This window comes from Ambystoma mexicanum, chromosome 4p, assembly GCF_040938575.1.
Source record: "Ambystoma mexicanum isolate Mex_15411 chromosome 4p, UKY_AmexF1_1, whole genome shotgun sequence".
Taxonomy (NCBI): Eukaryota; Metazoa; Chordata; class Amphibia; order Caudata; family Ambystomatidae; genus Ambystoma; species Ambystoma mexicanum.
In genome coordinates this window covers 422,272,101-422,294,712 of record NC_090927.1, presented here as the reverse complement: position 1 = coordinate 422,294,712, position 22,612 = coordinate 422,272,101, and positions in this window count along the sequence as shown.

Here is a 22,612-nt window from a genome sequence, read left to right as displayed (position 1 = left end):
CCCTTTCATGTTCACTAAAAACCGTGGTTCCTATGTGCCTTTCTCATTGTTGAAAGCGTGTGTGTCATTTTTAGCTCCAACCAAATTCAGTGTGATTTACAATTTCGTTTTTCCAAAATATTCCTTTCTCCTTTAAAAAGTGATGTTCCTACTCAATCCTTATTCTTCTATGATGTTGTGAGCTCGGATTTAGTATTGCATTTTCCTTCATTTTTATGGTTTTCAGTGTGATTTACAATCCTGTTTTTCCAAATATTTCTTTCCATCCTTTAAGCGGTGATTTTCCTAAAGTATTTCCCTTCCCCTATCATGTTCTGAGCTCGGATTTAGCATTGGCTTTCCTTTAATTTATGGTTTTGAGCTTGCCTGTCACTTCCAGCCCCAGCAAAACATGTTTGTTTTTAGAATCTTTCTTTTCACCTTTGAAAAAGCATTTTTCCTACTCAATCCTTCTTTCTCTATCATACCCTGATCTCGGATTCAAATTCTATTCACTTTTATTTTTGACTTTTATTTTTCTGTGCTTCCTGTGGAAAAATCGGTTTTCCTATGTGTGCTACCTAGCCTGTTTTGAAGCCCTATTTGTTCTGTAGTGTAAGCAGCCTGCAATACCCTTGTGCACTGTCCCATGATAGTAGTATTGATTCATTGAAAAACCCAATTTTGCATTGTAACAGCGGGGAGCGCTTAACCTTCCTGCAATCAGTTTAGAGAAATGATTTGGCATCGCTTTTCACAACATAAATTTGGTGTGGCATTGAAGTTTATCGTAATTTGGTGATGTTCCAGAAACCTGTGCCTTGTGTTGCCCCCTCAATAGTGGCTGCTGTCTTATTTTGTTCTGGTTGAATATCAAAATAACAAATTAATAAAGTGTTCATTGACAACAAAACAGCCTGGTTCTTGGTCTATTGGGACAAAGGGTGCTCGTGAAGGTTGGGTGCGAGACGGGAAGGAGGGCTTCTTAAGAAAACATTTGGGGATTGTAAAAATAAAAAGTGGTTTGATTGTGCACACACTCATTGCAAGGGAAAAAGGTCCCTGTCTTGCTTGTGCTGCATAATATATTGTGACACTACCCACCCATTTGAATCTGATTTGTGATAGGCTAGAGCTGATCTCCCTAGTCCTGCGATCCACAATGGTTCTCAGCTCTTGGTGTACTTTCGCAATGTAAAACGAATGACCATAAGTTGTGTTCACCACCTTAGGCTACGAGAGTCTCCCATTGTAACATCTTTGTTGCAAGTTTCTGCCTGGCGGCATGAGATTGACTCTCTTTCTAAGCTCCGGTTTCTATTCATTGTCTGAGTCGGCCAGATCACATGTTCGGAGACTACGATTTGGAGCTTGAGCAGCTCTGAATTATGAGGAAGTATTTGCATTTATTGCAGCTGGATTTGCTGTCGTTCAGGGAATGGAATGTGGTTCATATTTGGTGGCCTGGGCAGCAGGTCCCATCTCCCATGTTTGCCTTGTTGCCGCCTGAATTCTCTTGAGCTCAGCTCCTGCAGCTCCATAAGGTTTTTTGCATATACCCATCTGCAAGCTTTATTCAGGATCTCTTGCTTCTTGTGGTTTCAGTATTGCTGCGTTAAGTTAATGGCAACATTATAAAATGAATGACAGTATGTATGTGTATCTGTCCTCTAACTATAGAACTGTACGCTCATGCTCTTTGTGGATTTGATTGTGTGTGTTTGTGTCTCAATGTGTGGATGGCACGTGTGCTTCCTGCCCAACGCTGCTAAATCGTGGTGTCTCTAATGACATCAGTGGCTTTGGCTCCGCAGCGCTTTAGTCAATACTGTTTGATGAGGTCTCTTTAGTTGCAGCCTGAGGCTCCTGTTCCACTCTGGGGAAGATGTGTACCACACCTGGTCTGTAGGGTTGGCTGAGTGGGTACCTCTCGACATACTTATCAATTATAGGAGCACTTGGAATTGGTCCGAAACAGTACGGGTGTTCACGATATCTCCTGTCCTTTTTCCGCATCGGAGTGCGTGGAGTGAGCACAGTGTTTTGTGTTTGGTGTGCTGCATCTGAAGTCTGAAGCAAAAAAACTATACCTCACATCTGTAAACTATGCTATTGCGGTAAGAACACTTTTCCTCCCACCACTGGAAGAGCTTGTGGAATAACAAAGAGCAAAGCTACTGGGCAGCTGGCAGAGTTGGCTGCAAAGCATACTGATCGGGTTGGGACTGGCCTAAGTCCCAAGCTTATGGGGACTTTTAGTACTACCGCTGCCGCATTGGCCAATCACATGATAGGTACTGATTCCAACAATTCATGCCCCCCCTTCACTTGCCCACTATTGAACCAAATTGGTTGCACTGGTGGAAGTATATTGGGGGTGGCTACTATCAACTCTGGTAAAACAGTGATGGTTCCATCTGGCCTCTGGGAAGATAATCCACCCACTAAACATCTGTTGAACATCACTGTTGCAGACACAATAAGTGCTGATTCACCTTCAATCCACGCCACCAAATCCTGCCCGCATAAGACTTTTCAGTTTGGTGCAAGGAGGGAAGCATCCGATCCTAAATCCCTGACCAAAATAACAGTTTACTTTCCTGTTTGCAAGGAGTCCAGGGTTTCTTCTGTAACGATCAATAATATCTGAATCACTCCTCATACGGATTTCAGCAATCAGTTGATAGCTGAGCTGTCTACTTCTGTCCCTTGTCTGGGCACAACATTCATCAAGACTGTCTCTACTGCCCTAGGCAGGGCACAGGTCTATTAATACCTGTATGTTGTGACAGCCCAATGCATGCAGGGCCTTTGCAAGATGCTGCGACTTGTCAAGGAGAGCGTAACAAATCTACTGGCATAAAGGACATTCTACCGGCCTCTGAGGTAAACACCAACAGCAATATCACTGCAACGAGTGGTGGAGTTGATTCCTGTAGCCACTGAGTCATAAGTTACAAATATCAATAGGGTGGCTGTATTGATGCAAGTGCTTCCATCTACTATCCTGAATTAACTGAATTTATCCTTTAACTTCAATTAACCCATGGCTGTGTTTTCCAACAACGTTGGTTCGCCTTTGGATGAACACTTTCCAACTCCCCAAACCTGTTCAACACATCCTTAACCCACACACACAGTACACATAGCACTAGTAGCTGTGATTCTGCATCCATGTTGAGTGTTTTGGAGAATTTACTCTCCACACTCCTCTCCCGCTCTGAAGACATAATGACCCACTTAAAGCAACAAGATCATGTGCTGTCTAAACATGCAAGCTCCTTAAAAGAACTGGAGACCATTCAAATGGGTCATTCTAATACCTTAACGGAAATTGGGGCCCACATTGACCGGTTGATAACTTATGAACAGCTAAAGTGTAAGCCCACAGCATTTCCCAATCGAATTCCTGAACAATCTGTGGCTGTAATATCGCTGTAATATCGCAAAGTGAGGAGTCCCTTCCTGCCGGAGATCCAGCTGTCCGGCATACATGGAAAAAAGGAAGGTCATATGTCAGGCAAAGAGGTATGCTTAAAAAAATTGCCTCAACAAAAAGCCTTTAACTGCTACCAAATAAGATGAAAACAATGGCCCTGGCCCTGGTCCTGTGAAGGTTTTCTCTGTTTTTAAGGGTGTAGGTTTCCCTGACAAAAAATCCACTATGGATAAACAGGTATCTAAAAACAAGAAAAACTCTGGCAAAGACCTCCAAAATGAGATTTTCCCCGACGTGGCCTTGCATGGAGCATCGGATGTATCTCGCAAGGATGTAACTTGGACTATGGGTTCGCTGACAGAAATAAAGCAGGCACTTTCAAAGGAACATCTAGGTCCAACTGTGCTGTGCAGATATCTTTCACCATCACGAACATGAGCGCCATCCAGTCAGCCCCAGCCGACATGGATACCCCTGTGAACAGTTTGGTGTCAACTACGATCCCTTTAGACTTGACATCCCCCCCTGCTGTTCCATTGGTCGTGGGTCGTGGTAAGAAGAAAAGGGTGGCACGCTAAAACAAGAAAAAGCTTGTGTCGACTGGTAGCAAATGTCAATGAGACTTTGTTCCTGTTTACTATTTGAAACACTTGTTCAACATTCCTGAGGCCACGACCACTGCACCCGCTCGAGTGACCACTATTACTGTCCCCAAGGGCAGACCCGCCACCACCACTGATGTCCAAACTAATGTTTGTCCTACTTCGTTTGGTTTGCTGATGTCTGATTCTGGTTATCAGTCTGCCAATATGGAGAAGGCCTTTCAAATTTGCTGCCTCTTTAGGAAGGATTGGCATGACTACCTAAACCGGGCACAGGGAGTATGTTTTATCTATAAACAAGAGTATTTTCCATAAAATCACAGGAAAAAAGCAGCTGGCAACTGTTTCGGACAAAATCCATAAACATTGCTATGACAAACTGATTAAGGACAAAAAAAGATCTATCCAAAAAGAGTTGCATAGCCTGGCCCTTTGTGTTTCAGACCCAGCGAAATACACTATTTGTAGGTGATCTCTGAGAGCAAAATATACAAAATGGCTGAGACTCCACCAACAGTTTAGAAAATGCCAGAAGTGGAGAGAACTGGTTTCAAACACCTTAAAAAATGATTCTCGGAAATCTTTGTAGATTACTTACAGAAACAATAAGTCTGTCTCCACTATCAATGGAGTTTCTGAGCCTGACTGGATCACCTTCATCTCTGAAACTATAGGGGGTTCTAATCTGTGACAGACCAATATTCAACACCTGCCTGGTGCCTGGAAGTTCAAAAAAAGTAAAGAAGAAGTCCCCAGATTGATCAACATCAGTAAGTCAGCTTTGGCCCCTGGAACTGATGGTCTCTGTAATCAGCTAATCAAAACTGATGTTGGATTATGGGCAGAGGTCCTTCACCATATTTCCTGTACCATTACCGCTACCCAAACACTTCCTCAATCCTGAGACGACAGCATTCTGGTTACGCTGTTAAAGAAGGGCTCCCATGTTGACCCCTGCAACTATCGCCTCTTGGCAATGTTGGGCATTCCATCTACGGTATTCGCTAGGGTCCTTCTTGAGGAACTGACCTGTTGGGCTGAGGCTGAAAACATCATTCCATGGAACCAAATTGGATTCAGAAAGGGCTGCTCCATCTTTGTCAATATGTTAGCTCTCACAACTGTTATCCAGCAATCATGGCCGATCCACAGTACACCTGTTTACGCAGTATTTGTGGGTTACAGTGCCACATTTGACATGGTTGATCATGCTAGGCTGTGGGGGAGGTTGACTAAAGGGGAGATTCCACCTGGCCTTCTAAAAATGATCATGATGCTGCATAATGAGACTTGGGTTAAAGTGTGGCTGGGGAAAAATGGGGCAACTTCATGTTGGATTCACACCAATTTGGGACTCAAGCAAAGTTGTATAATGACCCCCTTTCTGTTTAACTTGTAACTATCTCACATGGCGAAAGCACTGGTGGATCTGAACTGCATTCCACCTAAGCTTGGGGAACAAGTGGTACAATGGATGGGTTATGCTGACATCATTATCATCCCTGATCTCACCCGATGTGATTGCAAACAGCATTTGATAAGCTTCAATCCTTCTTAGTGGAAAATTCACTTAAAGTGAATGCCTCCAAAACCAAGACCATGGTGGTTGAGCTTCAACACAAGCGAGCAACCCGAGTTGACAGGAAATTGATGGGTCTCCCTATCGAAGTCGCCACTCAGTACTGTTACGCTCACCTGATATCCACGGGGGCACCACACGATGCTGGATAGGAGGCTATGTGCCAACCTGGACCCCTTTACGCTGGTTTGTGTGTTGACTGGAGGGCAGGTTCTATAACAGGAGAGTGGAGGTTTAGATGCTGAGCCTGTGATGCGGTTTCCCACCTCCCACTGACCAAGTCCCTTTCCTTAGGGTTATGTCTCACCTTATTTTCTTGTGCATGAAGCTCTCGGTCCTGCGTCTCAGTGCAGGGGCGCATGTTGTTGAGGGCATTGTGAATGCCTAGTTACTTTACTGGTCTTCTGCCCGTGCGTCGGGTCCAGTCCGGCTGAGATATTGACTTGTTTAGAGTGCGCAGGTAAGTGTCTTTTAGTCTTTGTTCCCCGTGCTTTTCGGTGTTTGTTTCCCTTTGCTGACTCTTAATGCCTCTTTCTGCCTTTTGCAATAATTGTTGCTGTTGTGGAGCCATAACACTGGATGATTAAGGCTGAGGTAATTATTTTAGCATGAAGCGCGGTGCTGCACAACATAGGCCAGAATGCTAACCTGTATTCCTTTCTCTCCTTCATGCAGGAGCTCGTGCGCTGACCTTTCGGAATGCAGGTCGTTCGGTGGCCGGGTATGTAGGTAAGTGGTCAATGGGTTTTGCGTGTCTTTCCGTCGCTGTTGCAGCTTAGCGTAGGGTGATGTCAAACCTGCTGCTAATGTTGCCTTTTATCTTGCAGGTCGCTGAGCACTCCAGAGATGGTGAATCCACCGAGCAAGGATGGAGGATGAGGCTGTTACTCACAGGTAAGTGTTCCCCGCTAATGCTGTTCTTGTTGTTGCAGGTTGTGTAGCGCTCCGGAGACAGGTGAACCACAGAGCGTGGACTGATGAGCAGATGGAAGTTGGAGGCGCTACTCACAGGTAAGCGTTCTTGAATAACGTTGTCCTTTTTCTTGCAGGTGTCAGTGGAATCCAGGAGTGATGCTGTAGAATCAGGTCACCGGGAGAAGCAGATGAGCTGGAGCTGGACACGATGAGCGTTCTTGCAGGTGTTGGTGGAATCCAGGAGTGATGTTGTAGAATCAGGTCACCGGGAGAAGCAGATGAGCTGGAGCTGGACACAATGAGCGTTACGCTGCAGGAGTGCAGAATAACGTGAAGCGTGGATTCCAGTTCGGGCGTGGCTTTTATAGCCAGCCACACCTGAAGATTCGACCACACCCAAAAGACTAGTCTGCATGCTTCAGTTCTTGGAACTGAGCTACAGGAAGTGCCTCCATGTTGGAGTTAGGCCCAGGATGGGCTTGGTTTATGCTGGATAATGAGCCTGGCACCAAAGGCGCCAGGACTGTCTCCATGTCTGCTGTTGATGGGTCTTTTGGACCATTGGAGCCACTGTGGGGGGCTGTCACCTGACTGCTTCATACATAAAAACTAGAATCGGGGTAGTCCCTTAAAGCATAAAGAGGATTGGGACTTGTGAAGAGTATATATATTTTTGTTAAACCAACAGTATCCACTATGCTAATGTACAAAAAAATGTTGTTAATAAATTCAAACAACTTAATTTGTTGTGTATCCTAAACAGCGGATATCACAATTATTCTTTGCCACTATATTTTTTCTGAGGACATTCCTTTTTGTTAAAGCAATTTATTGTGCATTTTACAAAACTACATTTTAAAGAAAAACATGTTGAGAATTGAATACACAATCATAAATGATAAAAAGTTCTAAGACGGTAAAACATTTGAAAAAAACTTTATCTCAATTCATATGGAAAAGGCTTGAAAAACAAGTGTCAAATTGTGAACAAAAAGGTTTCAGAAACCAAAAAGGAACATTTCTTTAGAAAAATCCAAACCTTGCAAGTAAATAAATGCAGACAGTAAATGAACAAATAAATATGGATAATAAATAAACATATTAGGGAAAAAAACAGAAAAACAAAAAAGAGACTATAGCGGCCCAAAATTTAGTATTGCAGGTTCCGCTATTTAATGAATGCAGGTCTGCCGACGTGTTCGTGTTTGGAAGAAAAAACACCTAACATGTGCACTCATGTGTTCGTGTTTAAAAGAAACCCTAAACAATTACACTTTCAACTTAGGTTGGGGTTAACTTCAAAATTGAGTTAAAAAAGATAAGGTCTTCCTATCTATGATGGAGACAAACATCCATATCACGTTTCGGATATGTCCCCTGCTGGGCAGATAAATTGTACTGAAGCAGAACAGGAAAAGATGGGGAGCCGACTTGACCCTGTATGAAGGCAGACAGAAAAGAATTGCAAAAGAAAGTACTTTAAGGAATGTTTTCAGATGATGGGGCATTTGTCTGAATCTAGAAGTTTTTTAATTTGCAACAACAAATAAAAACCTAGTGGGAGCAACGTCCATACCCTAATTGTGGGCAGGGACTGGATCAATAACCCACTTGGGCAAGGGTTGAAGTTTTCCACTGGTGAGAAGGGCGCATCATGGAACACAGGGTCCCCAAGGTGCAACAACACGCTGTCCTTCGATCAAATCTGGGACGGGATAGAGAAAAATATCTATCAGGGCTCGATTGCCAGTAGTGTTTAACTAGGAGAGGTAATTAATTAATTGTCTCCTACCTCCTGTGAAGGGAGTCGTATTTCAATTGCTATTTCTTGGTAGGTCTTCAAGTAGCTTGAACGCGCATGTGGCGTTGGGTCCAGCTGTACTTGCTACAGTACAGGGAATAGAAAAGAGAAGACAAAGAAAAGAGCAAAGTTGGTGTTATGTTGTCCTCAGACGCCAATTTAGACAGGCGTTATAATGTTGTCTGTCATTATAAAAATAATAATGAATAGTGGTCTGATACTTGCCTTGATTATTCAGCAACCATGAAGACGCGTGAGTGCCTCGTTAATGCAGCACAGCCTCACAGTACCCCTGAGTGGGTTTGTTACGGACGATGGTGAAAGACTGCTCAGTGTCTGAAAGGCTGAGTCATAAATGCAGAGCGAGAACACCGCCATCGCTTCTGCGGGTGTGTCTAACCTGACTGCTGCCAGGGGGCTGTTGTAACTGAGGGAATCAGGGATAGGAATCATGACACGTACATCTATCTGGGTATTGTCTTCGATGTAACACTCACAAGTGTACCTCACTTGAATAAACTTAAGGTCCCCTCTGCACAAACATCTGGGGCCATTTGCTCCCACGGGAGGGGATTATTCTGTGGGTTCCCTAGTCAAACTAGACTCTATGAAAATTCTCCCCCAAATATCCTATGCTGCATAGATGTGGGCATTGGGGTCTATAGAGACTGTTTCTAGAATTGAAATACCTATCCTCAAGAGGATTTTAAGACTACCCTTGTTTATTTCTCCTGTCATGCTTTACTTGGAGCTTGGTTTACTCCCAATCCGAGAACGCATTACGGTGACTTGTCTGACGCTGTACTGGAAGCTTGCACATGCCCCGGGGAACACTGTTATGTGGCTGCTGTTTGAGGTGTTTCCTACCAAACCTGTTTTTAGGAAGTCCTCCTTCTTGGGAACCATCAAGAGACTGACTGATTCATGGATTAGGAGATCCTTGGGTGACTCACTAGAGATGGACCTCAATCATTTTAAAAGAACTATGAGGGCATCCCTGGAGGCCTTTAGCCACGATCCGCTGATCATTAATTTGGGCTCAAAATCTACCGCTGAATGTTTCATCCCATACATCACTGAGGACAGTTGGTTCCCTCATATATCCATCATTTTATTGGCAACCACTTTGTCGGGGGACTAGATGTGCCTCAAATTCAATGCAGTCCAAACTTTTGAGATCACTGGGGAATGGCGTAAAGTCATCAGAAAACACAGGTTTTGTCGGTTCTGCAGCAAGTTAGAACTGGAATCTGTTTGCCATCTCCTTTTTGAATGTAGTGCAATGATAGCCCTAAGGGCAAAAGTGGCCAGAGCGAATCTGTTTGCCATCTCCTTTTTGAATGTAGTGCAATGATAGCCCTAAGGGCAAAAGTGGCCAGAGCGTCAGACTTTGACATGTATGTCCCTTCTGATGTGCTTGGGGAAACCTAGGTCTGGTAATCACAAGCTATGAATGCCTTTTTAAAGGATTTTTGGTGATGAAATGATGTAATTATGTGATGATGTTTAATGTATTAAAAGATATTAACTTAACTGTATGATACTAAATAAAACAAAATTCAAAGAAAAGCACTGACAAGTTGTTGCTGACACTGAATGCAGGTGTACCTAGGGCTGGGAGGTAGTAGAGCGTGACTATATGGTGGAAAGTAAGAGAACAATTGACTTTGACAGTGCACATAAACATGACAGACCCATGAAGGGGGTGGTGCTGGATTTTAGAGTGACAGGGATGCTCAGTGCTAGAAAGGGTGGGACATGTAGGTTTGACTGTTTGTGTTTTAGATGCACCCTACATACTGGCTGATGCTAATAAGTGGAGTTGTTTATGGAGTGTAGTGAATGAATGGCTTTAGATGAGCTAGGACATATATCAGTTGTCTTGTTTTAATAACATTTCTTTCTTCCTTATTGAGCATCTATAAAGCATAATTATTTTATTGCAGTGTGCTTTATGTAGTGGGTTGCATATTGAGAAGAGAAAAAAAAATCAGGCATGTTATAATTTCTGACACTGCATTTTCTTTTGGTTTCTTTGAGGCACATTGGATGAAATTAGACTGGCCTACAGACTGTCCTACAGCTGAAACACCCATGCTACGTGAGGTCGCAGAGCAGAGCTGAGCTGAACTGTGGAATGTGTGATGCCTCAGGCTGCCGAGGCCAGTTCAGGCCCCTACTGAGAATGTACACAGCATCAACGCTGCTGGCTCAAATCCCAAGTCCAGAGGCTGCCAGAGGCTGCCTCGCATATACTGAAAACCTTTCACAGCCGCAGGCTTCCTTCCCCCTGTTCTCTGAAATGGACCTTTTTGTTGTTATATGTACTGTTTCATGGGTGGAGAAGGGGTTTAGCCACTCTGTTTGTATATAAGGATGAGAGGGGCAGAGCCGTGATCAGCCCTTCCATGCACTGGTATGTTTGCATTCAATCCCATTTCTCTCTACTTCTGGTCTCCTGTGTATTATTTCTGTCTGAGTGCCTGGAGTTTTTCGTGCGGAGCAGGCAAGGCTGTAACACAGGGAAGTCATCAGGGCTTGGCGAGTGAGAAAAATAGGCACCATAGTTGGAGGTAGCCTTTCCAGAGGTTGTTCATTCACAGGTAAGATCTGCTGATTTTGGAAGGCCCATCAACATAGGTCCCTATGTCACTGAAAAGACTGGTCATGCCCAGAACCAACTCTGTCTTAGGACATTATTAAAAGAAATGTGATGGCAATGGGATTCATCAAGTATACAATTGCTGCTTTTTGTGACTCTGGAGAGGGAGAACGTTTATTACCTGTCACTCCTGTTCTCCAGCAATGGTATCTTTCATAGATTCACATGCTGCGAATATTCCCTGTCATAGGCTGGGAATCCTGGGTTACTTTTTGATTGCCCTTGCCCTAGGAAAGAAGAACCTACATTTTGTAGCCTAACACCCTTGTTATGGGTGTTTTATCTCCCCACCAATGGGACCTCGAGTAGCCCTAGACTAGACCCTCCTCTTCCTCTTCACCTCAGATTCTGACCCTGTGGTACTAGATGTCCTTGGGGTGTGAGTGTTTTTTTCTGAAGGGGCGGAAAGAGGGCGCATGTGAATCTATGAAAGATTCAAATGCTGGAGAACAGGAGTTACAGGTAAGAAACACTCTCCTTCTCCAGCATTGGATCTTTCATAGATTCACATGCTGTGAATAGATCATGTAGCAGTATACAGACACCGGAGGTACATATAGGTAAAATCCCACAAGCACCCCTTACAGAAAATCCATAGGATCTTACCTTACTGGATCAGGTGCTGCAGAACTGATGTCCCTGTTTGTACTTCTTCTGCATGTTGCTTCTCCAGGCATTAGTGCCACGTAAAAAAGTAAGTGCCACAGACCAGGTGGCAGCTTGGCAGATGTCTGCGACCAGGACCCCACACCGCTCTTGTTGAATGTGCATGTGTGCGAGCCTGGAGGGGTTTGCCACTGATTTGTGGCACTAGACAATAGCCGATGAGATCCACCTTGCTATGCTATGTTTGGATAGAGCATTGCCTTTATTTGTCAGTCCATATGCTGTGCAAAGTGACGTTGATTTCCTGAAGTACTGCATCCTGTCCATGTAATATTTTAACACTCGCTTGAGATTGAGCGAGTGTAATGCCGCCTCTACCAGTGATGCAGGCTTAAGAAAACCAGTAAGGTTATTGTGGAATTCTTGTGAAAATCCGTGGGTACTTTGGGAATGAATCATGGGTTTGTTATGAGAAGTACCCTGACCTTTTGGAACCGCAAGTAGGGTTGGTTGACTGTGAGGGTTTTCAGCTCTGACACCCTCCTAGCTGACGTAATAGCCACCACGAAGGTGATTTTCCATGACAGGTATCCCAGAGGTGAAGAGGCCATAGGTTCAGTTTCCTCATTAGCCCTCAGAGCACAGTGTTGAGGCTCTATTCTGGCAATATCTGGTTTTCTGGTGGAAAAGTTCTAAACATGCCTTTGAGGAAGTGCTTTATAAGTCTGTGTCTGTAGAGGGAAACTCCTTTCTCTTGTCTGGTGTACTTAGAGACGTCCTTCAAATGCACTTTAATAGAGTTGTCGGCAAGGCCCTGTTTGGCCAATCCTAGCAGGTATGTCAGTACCTCCTATGGGATTACCCGGAATGGGTTCAGCCCTTCCTTATGTTGCTGGCATTGGGTTTCACAAGACTTGCAAAAACGCTTACACTTCAGGTGGTATGATTTGTTAGTGGCAGGGGCTCTCACCACCGCTAGGACCTGCCGACACACTTGTGATATGTTCAGGCTTCCGAACTCTGTGAAATCAGGAGCCACGCCATCAGGCGAATTATGGAAGGTCGTGGGGCAGGATTTTCCCCTTCCTTGTGTTTTGACGTCTGGCTCACTGCTGAGTCAGACAGGTTTGTCCCTGGAGAACTGGACCACATCAGAGTACTGGGTCTGGCAAGGCCAATCTGGCACAGTGAGGATCACCTTGCAGGTGTGCCACTTGATCGTCTGTATTGTTCTGTGCAGGACTAAGAATGGCCGGAATGCATACACAAAGAGGCCGTTGCATAAAAAAGCCAATGGATTTCCCATTGAGCCCTTTTGGGGCGTCCTGCTGGCATAGCTGGCACACTATTTGTTGTGGATTGTGGCGAATAGGTTCACCATTGGCCGACCCCAGCATTGGAATTGTGATTGCAGAGTTGAAGAGTCGAGCTCCCATTCGTGGTACTGGGACATTTTCCTGCTGAGGCTGTCCGCCGTCTGATTCTGTATTCCTGGATGGTGGAATGCCTGAGGGTTGATCCCATGGGCAATGGGCCAGTTCTATGTTAGCTGGGCTTCCTTGGACAGTGTCCTGGATCTCGTTCCTCCTTGCTTTTGCAGGTGGTGTTGTCTGTGAGGACTTAGACCGTCTGGTTCTCCAGTATTGGGAGGAATGATTTGAGTGCCTACCAAACCGTTCTGAGTTAGAGCACCCATAGCCCCTTGATGTGTAGTTAATCCATGTAAGTCCTGTACCCTTGAAGGGAGGCGTTCGTAACCAGTGTTTTGTCGGGTGTTGGATCTTGTCGGGTGTTGGATCTTGGAATGTTTTCCCATTGCAAATGTTGGCTTTGTTTGCTCACCACTGAAGCTGTGAGCACAGTTTTAGAGGGATATGTACCTTACCCTCCCATGATCCAGTGGTCTGCGAAACAGTTTGCTGCTAGGAGCTCTTGTAGCGGCCTCATATGAAGTCAGTAGTACAGGACTAGTGGTATGCACAACACCATTGTCCCGAGCAGCTGCCTGCATTGTCGCACTGTTTTCACTTTGTTTGGCATGAACGTCCTTAACAGGGCCACAAGAGTATCTATTCTGTCACAGGAGGTGTTAAGAAAGATTTCCCTTAGTTGCCATTTTTCCTCCATTTATGGACCCCCCCCAAACTTTTTGCTTTTGTTTGGCTAACCTAACCTGACTTTTTACAATGGAGCACAGCCTTCAACTGTGCTCCTCTTGGCTTTTATTCATCTGTTATGGGGAAACTGATACGTCATTCAGACTGTCAGTACTGGGAAACTATGTTTCCCTTAATCTTTGACTAATGTTGCAATTTCTTGGTAACCTTTTCTCTATGTGCCAAGTACCTTACTGTACCGTGCATAGTGGATTTTTTGGTGTTTGTACAAGTGTGCCTAGGATGAACTGGTGGCAACAATTTACTTTTACAGTATTTTTTTTTTTTTTTAATGAACCACATTGCGATTACTGCGTTTGGCTCAAGACAGTGGCCAGTGCCAAAAATGGCTGTGCCACAAAGTATTCTGTTCTGTCCTTGGGCCATTTTGTCCCTTTGCCTTCCCTCAGGTCGAACAGACCCAGGCTTTCCTTATTTGGGTGTGCAGCCGCCTGCGAATTAAAAATGCAACTTTCGCAGGATCCTGCATGTCACGTGTGCTAGTGCCCAGAAAGAGGATTGGGACAGTCTGGTCCCAATAAACACTACTGGTGCCAGGATGTCTGGCATGCCTGAATGACTAGGACCACTGTGGACCGTGATTATTCCATGCCTTGCATGCATGCAAGACAGCAGATCTTTCATTGTTTACCCTAGATTTGAGCGCAAACCGAATCTTGGATAAGAGAAGGGGCTCTGTATCCATTCCATGTCGATCAACTGAAGTTCTATCTGAACAACAGAAGGAGCCAAGTATCCTGAAACGATAAAGCAGACCCGTGTAACCACCGGAGATATGCTGGAAGATTTGGTACCCTGAGCCCAGTGTTGTCCCGTCTGACCCCTGCTTTTGTATCGATCACAGGCCTGCCAGGGCACTTCGACCCTTTGGAGTAGTAGGAACAACTACTCTTTGCACCTCCTGATTACCCTCCAAAAGAGCAGCTTCGGAAGTGTTCCTGGGCCTTCCAGCGAATTAACCAGCATGAACCCGGTCTATCACCTAAGAGCTCTGCTGGCCCGAGTTGACACTCAAGACGTGGGGACTCGCTAGCTTGTGGGCCCTCTCCCACCAAATCATAGACCTAGCTCCTCTAGGTCGTGATTAAAGAGAGTGTGCCATACGCAAGCATTTGTGGTCCCTGCATCACCCTGCTGTGGTGACCGTCTTGTAAAAGCCTTGCCTACCCTTTGCTCTGAGATGTGCTGCACTGGAACTGTCCTTTTTTTTTATAGTGAGCTGAGTAAAGGCTACTCTCCTGCCACGGATGATAGTCCTGTCCCACAGCCGCTGAGTGCCGGAGCGACGTGCAACTGCAAGGGTTTAACATACAAGCGACATGGCATAGACTGGAATAGTTTGTCCCAGACTGTGTCGAATGCCGGTGAGTACTTAGATCACTTACCAATGGCCCTCTTGCACAGCCATTGTTCTTTACATCCAAGAATCCCTAAAAAGATACTCACCTTAGCTTGGCTAGCCTGCACTCCTGAAAGCCAAAAAGTGCTCTGCCTGCATGGGTAGACCCTTCTCGATTAGCGGGAGACACTGTTCTTCATCAACTCAAGCCCCTTCCTGAACTGCTTCAGCTCCCTGAAGAGGACCCGCTTTCTCTCATTGCACATGACCGTGAGTTGTTAACGCACTGCTGTACTTTTGAGCACAAGGCTTCCCACTTTGTAGGGCTGGACAGCTCAAGATAGGGATTGATTACGATAAACTGCCTAATGCTATATTTGTGTCAACCTACCCTTCTCTTACAGGTTGTGGCTGTGGTTTCCCTTTTGCTGCATTAGGCAAAACATAACTGTGTATATGTTAAATACTGAAAGGCATGTGTGTTAACTGCTTTATATTTCTGTGGTTTATTGTGTTTAATTATTAACGCTTATAATAAATGTATATGTATTTTTGATATACACTTGCCTAAAGTTATTATGTGGAGTTTTACTGTGTTTGCTCATTGTGGGTTGACCGATCACTCTCACCCCTCCTGAGACCTAGGGCCTCATCACGACTTGGGCAGTTTACGAACTGGGATTACCAACTTTATTTGCGTTAGCGCCCATCCATTCAGCAATATTTTCACCGGATCAAGGGCTGGGCACTAACTGTTATCCCCCATTCCCCATTGGATCTTTTGGACAATTACCGCACGGTAATACCGCTGGCAGTAATTGCACCAAAAGTTGTCATTTTTCTGGCAACTCGAGATTGGGTGGAGAGGTAAATACAGTGGTAACACCATTACTGCTGCATTTAAGGGCTACCGCCAAACTCGTGATGAGGTCCTTAGTTTTGGCCATCTGCTGAGCTACCGTAGATTGGTCTACTTTGTCCAGAAGGTTCCCCGTTCCTCTAAACTAGGGGGGGTCTCCTAAACTTCTGCACACCAGCTCAGAGTATAGAAATCCATCTTAACAGGGGGGACACACTTTGGGTTCCTGGGTGGAGAATTCCGCTCCCAGGAATATGAGTTTACTGAACAGGCATAAGATCGATTTCTTGTAATGGGTGGTCAAGACAAATGTTTGGAATAGGCCCACTGTCGTTGCTATAGAAGATTGTGCTCCCTGACTGGATGGGGATCGCACTAGCCAGACGTCTAAAGAAGAATAGGCGTGGTGTTTCTGTTTGCTCAATCTGGCTGCCACTGGCACGAGGCACTTTGTGAAAGTGCAAGGAGCCGACTTTAGGCCAAATAGCCAGACCTTGAACTAGTAGTGTGATATTTTGACTACAAATCAAAGGTATTTCTGGTGACCTGGATGGATGAGTATGTGAAAACACAAGTCCTTGAGATCCATGATCACAAGGTAGTCGTGCTGCTGCATTGCTGCATTGCTTCTATGACCTGTTGTAACGTGATCATATTTATTTATTTATTTATTTATTTATTTATTTATTTATAATGCGTCGGTAGCCCGCATGCATCAGGGCACAGAGAGACAGATTCATGCTAGGTAGACAAAAAGAAAGAGGCTAGGGAGTGGCGCTTTATTCAAAAAGTTAGGTTTTCAGATTTTTTCTTAAGGTTGTAAAATTAGGTTCTGATCTCAAAGCTACTGGGAGGTTGTTCCACTGCTGAGCTGCGTGAACTGGGAAAGATTTCCCGGTACCCATGGCTCGGGTTGCTTGTGGTACCTGTAGCTTGCCTAATGTTTGAGATTTTAGGGTCCTGTTTGGGGTGTATCGTATAAACTTGGATCGAAGGTAAGATGGGGTCACACCATACAGACATCTGTGTACTAGAGTCATGGATTTAAAGAGAATTCTCTCCTCGACTCTAAGCCAATGGAGGGATCTTCTAACCTCTGTCACATGACTTCTTCTGTTGATCCCTTTTATAACCCGGACTGCGTTGTTTTCCATTATCTGACATTTACTAATGCATTTTTTAGATGCTCCCAGCAAGAGTGAGTTGCCGTAGTCGACGCGCGCCAGTATAATGGCCTTGGCTATTGTGGCCGCATTGTTCTCATTTAAAAGAGGGCTTATAGCTTTCAAGAGCCTGATGTAATATGTATTATTTTTGTGAAGATAGTTTCTTTGGGATTCCAATCCCAGGGAAGCCTCCAACATCATCCAAAGTGTTTTAACATGGGAGACAACCTTAATACATGAGTCTTTAATAGTAAACTCTTCGAATTCTTTACCTTACTTGTCCCTTGCTTGATTGGAGCCAAAAATCATAAACTCAGTTTTTTTGCTGTTCAGGCACATCCAGTTGTCTTCCATCCATTTGTCTATCAGGTTATAGATGGCCATAATCTTTTCCTTGTCTAATCCTAGTCACCCTCCAGTTCAAACACTAGCTGTGTATCATCGGCATAGTTAGTAAAATGGACGCCGATGGATTCTAAGAGTACACATAGGTATTTCATGGATAGATTAAAGAGAAGAGAGGAAATACTGGCTCCCTGTAGTACCCCTGCACTTATAGGTGTAGATGTTGAAAACTTCTCTTCCTTGTGTATCCTAGCTACGCGGTCTGTGAGGAAAGATGCTAACCATGCCAGGGCTGCCTTAGAGCAGCCCACAGTTTTCTCTAACACTTGTTGTAACAGATTATGGTCAACAAGATCAAAAGCAGCGCTTAGGTCTAGTAACATTAGGATCCCTGTTTTACCGTTGTCCACTATGGAAAGCATGCGTGTTTGAAGATCTAACATTGCAGTTTCTGTGCTATGGGCAGCACGGAAGCCCGACTGCTGCTCATGCAGAATGTTATTGGCTTCCACGTGTGCCTGCAATTGTCCGGTAGAAATTTTGTCCATGATTTGTAGAACAAAATTAGTATTAGTGATTGGGCGCATGTTACTTGGATCTTTAGGATCCAGATCCGTTTTTTTTAACAGTGGTGTAATGGTCACCTTTTTTATGGTTTGAGGGATCCTACTGTCATGGAAGGATGCATTGATTATATTGGACAGCACTGGGGCAAACAGTTCTTTGTTTTCCATGATCATTTTGGGAGGGATTAGATTTTTGGCGCAAGAAGATGTTTTCATCTTAACTAGCACCTTCACCATCTAAGCTTCTGAGATCGGTTGAAAGTTGAAATTATCTAGTTCATACGGTTGTATGTTAGCCGCGTTAGGAAAGTGGATCATCTTTTTATAGCCAGGATGATGGCTTCTCTGGCTTTTTGGGTTTTATCGTCAAAGGCCTTTTTTACAATTTCGCAGTCCTCTTCCGTTGGAATATATGGAGGGGACATAGATTTTAGTTTGTCGTGTAGTTTGAGAATGTCAAAAAGCTTACTGGCTGCATTAGGTGCGTCCTCGATCAGCTTATTGTAATATTCTGTTTCAGCATTTCTAATGCCATGTCTATATTTGACATTAGCCTGGTTCCATTGTTCCTTGGATTCGGGTGATAGATCTTTTTTCCGATCATAGTGATCTTCTGGCGCTTTATACATTTGTTCTATCTCCTTAGGTCCTGCATGGGCCTCCATTTCCTGTCCGATTTGCGGACAAGGAAGTACCAGGAGTATACTCCCTTTCCCCTTTGGTCCCTGGGGACTTTCTCTATTGCCCTTTTTTGCAGCATGAGCTGCACTTCTTTTAGGAGCGCAAACTTGTGCATCTGTGGTTGGTGGTTTGGCAGTAAGGGAGGGGGTGTTCGTTTGAACTCCAGTTGGTGCCCATACACTACCACATTCAGCACTCACTTGTCCTTTGCTATGTCTCTCTGGTTTCGGGCAAACCTGTAGATCCTCCCTCCCAGCGCTGATTTTGCCCGAAGTCCTTTGATTTGTGCTTCCAATGGTAAACTCTCTTTTACCCCTGTTAATAATACGCAGAGCCTCTAGAGTATTGACGTCCCTTATTGGATGAGGATGTAGATGTTCTTCTGGCTGCTCCCCTGAACTGACGAAAAGGTTGATGGTTCTGCAGGGATGTTAATGACCTGACTGTGTTTATATCCTCTTTGTTTTTAGAGCTTCATTAATCTTGGGACCGAACAGCTCATCACCCTCTAAAGGCATGTCCACTAATTTATGATGGACATCAAGCTGGAAATCCATACACCAGAGCCACGTTTGTCTTCTTAGGACCACTCCGTTGGCCACCTGCTTAAAACTTGTTTCCACCAGGACCACTGGCATGTTAATCCCCTCGTTGGAGGACTCTTCTCCTTCCTTCAGGGTTGCCTTAGCCTCCTTACACTTCTCCTCAGGGAGTTGCTCATGGATAGGCACGAGTTTAGCCCACATCTCCCTATCATATCTGGCTATGACAGCTAGGGAATTGGCTGCTTTAACGGTCATGGCTCCAATCACTAAGACGTTCTAACCAAAAGTGTCCTGTTTCCGTGCTTCTGTCTGTTAAGATCTGGTGGTATCGTGCATTTCTGTTTTTTGGATTTAGCTTTCTGGCTTTCTGCTGCTGAGACCACTGACTCAGGAGATGTCTGGGAAATGAGACATTTTGGCACATTTTCCAGTGGATTGTACTTCTTGTTGAGACAGCCTTTCATCTCTGGAATAGTGAATGGTCACTTCATTGTCTTAAGCCGTTCTTGTCAGACGTGGTCATGAATGGGAATTGAGAGCACTGCTTTTCTTCTCTTACCCATATGGTCAAATAAAAAGCATTCCCAGAGACAAATAGGCCGAACTTCTTGCACAGCCTCATGTCCGTAGAGTGGACCGCTGTGATGTCATCTGGGGGGGTGGCTTCACTGATTCCTCATCCTCGGAAAACTCCTGGGGGGAATCCGTGTCCCAATCATCGTCCCTCCTCAGAGTGGTTGACGAGGATGTGGTATCATGGGGATCATCTGCATCTATATCTATTATTTCCCCTTCCTCCAGCACCAACCCCCCCAGTGGTGAAACGGTGCAGTTCCTTTTACATGGTGGAGAGGTCAGTGTTGGTGACGTACTCCTGCCCCTGCATATTTGTCATATAGCAAGTTGGCAGAGAAGTTGACCGGGATTGCGAGCGTCCCCTGTAGGACCTTGCTGATCTTCCCCACAAAGTAGACCTGGGGCTGGAAGAGAGGACCTTGTTGATCTGCCCCGTGAAGTAGACCTGAGTCTGATCAGGGCCTGCTGTGGTACTGCTGGTTATGGTGGTGGCAAGGCCGGCATCACTGGTCTCATCAGAGCTGCATCGAGCTGAGTGATGACCCTCTGCAGGGAAGTGAGCACTTGCATGGATAGTAGGGCCTGTGGGTTGGTTGATAGTGCCCTTACTTCCCTTTGTTAGATTTGTAGGTGGGTGGGGCCCATGGGCAGAGCTGAGCCCACTTCCTGTGGCTGTCAAGGTGCCGGACCTGCCACCTCTTGTGGCTGTTCAACTGCTAGGCCCTCTTCCTGAATATATTCCCTGGTGTTGATGGTCTAGCTGGAGTCTCCTGAATTATCACTGACTATTCTGAGTCTTACTGCTGATGCTGTGCTTCGAAGTTGGTATTATCCTCATACTGTAATATATCCTCTGGTATTACATAGGAGTACTTGATAGGAGAGGCCTGGCCAATATGTTGTCGTTGTGTGGGCTCGACTGGTTGAGGAGGTTGCACCTCCTTAGAGGGCTCCCGTTCTTCCGTGACCGGGCTGCCATCAACGGGGTTGTCATCTATGGTTTCTTGGTATTCGACTGAGGTCATCAGTGATCACAACTACTGTCTACGTTACACAAAACATTCAAACATTGGGATAACATACACGTTTGTAATAAGCCCTTAAAATATCAAGACCATGCACACACCACCAATATGATGTTGGTTTTCCGTACCAGGATTGACAATTAATATTTGTATGGCCAAAATAAAGTCCACTATTTGCAAATCATATCCACAAGGTAATTTAACAAAGCTGTCATTGCTTAACCACATTGGGGCCATTTGTGACATATGTGTGCCTTACGTACCTTAAGTTTGCTCCGAGCAAAGTTTGCTTTCTACCACTTTTCTTTTAATTCTGAGATCCTCACATGCTGCTGATCAGTGCAGCTGGCTCGCTGTGGCTGATATTAAACAAAGGGTCTGTGCTGTCCTTTTGTTTTCAGTACTGCTAAATGTGATAAATAAAGCAACCAATGAATTTACAGTCATGCACATGGAAAGTCCTGTCCATGAATCAAAAAATCTACACCTGCATCAAATCGATGTTAGTGGGGTAAAGGTGTTCAAAGTACTGGCTCTGATTAAATGTTTAAAGATTCAAGAAAGGCCTAGTTGCCCCCAACAGCTTCAAAGTAAACCCATGACCTGGAGGCAAGGTTGTGCACTGATCTCAACAGCAGGGCCCCATCCTATGTCTCAAACAACTTCCATCTAGTGATTTGTATGGCCAGTTGCTAGTTATTGGGCTGATACAATTGTCAACTTGAGTCACTTGTTTATACTGCCAGGCTGGACCTCTGGCAGTGCAGCTCTTAATAATTTCCTTTTGGTGAATAACATTCATGGGATAGATACCCCTATGGCACTTATGGGTGGGTGTACACCTTTGTACCCCTTGTGAGTTTTTCTGGGCACCTGTGTGTTGCACACAGACCAGGGTATGGACTGGCGGCAGTTACATGCTGACTTGGGCATGGCTCTGAGTGTGCTCCATTTTTGGACACCTAGGCCCTGCCATAGGAATCAATGGATTCCTGAAGAAAGGCAAGATTGCCACTGTGGCCTCTTGACTTCTATTGCCTTTTACCTTGTTCTTCATCAAAAGCTGCCATGTTCTTCCAAGGACTGAACCAGAGAGGACCTGCAAAGAAGACCTCTCCCCGAGATATGAGGGAACATTGTGCAAAGTGCTACTCTTTTTCAGAAGTACCCTGGATGCCAGCCCTGTGTGCCTGCCATCAGGAGAAGGGTTCTGTGTGAGTCCTGAAGGGGTGTGCCAGAACATCTTGAGTCAAAGAAGTCCATTGGTGTCACCCAGGGTCCAGAGGTGTGTTTCGTGACCGCTGCAAGCTGTTGCTTTCTACCACCCAGAAGAGGGGGTACCCTGGCATACTGCTGCTGGACACCCAGAGCTGCAAAAATACCAAACTGCCTAAGAACATTCCAGGAGACATCCTTGCCATCATCACGTGATCAGAAGCTGACAAAGACATCCTGAGGGTTTAGACTTGATGAGGGTCTGTGGACCACTCCAGTGGTCAAGTCCAGGTCAGCACAAGCCATCTAGAGGTCCATGATGCAGCTGCAGCACCGAAGAACCAAAAGTCATAAAACCACAATATTCCGAAACCCGAAACCAAAACTGACCTAGGCACCCGTCGCCGCCAGAAGTAATTGAAGGGTTCCAGGGGGCTTACTATCATATGCCAACCCTGTCTTCACAGAACTTCTACAGTTGGGGAAATCATCACAAAAGGAGAGCACTGCGAAGAGTAAAACTGTTGCACTTGAG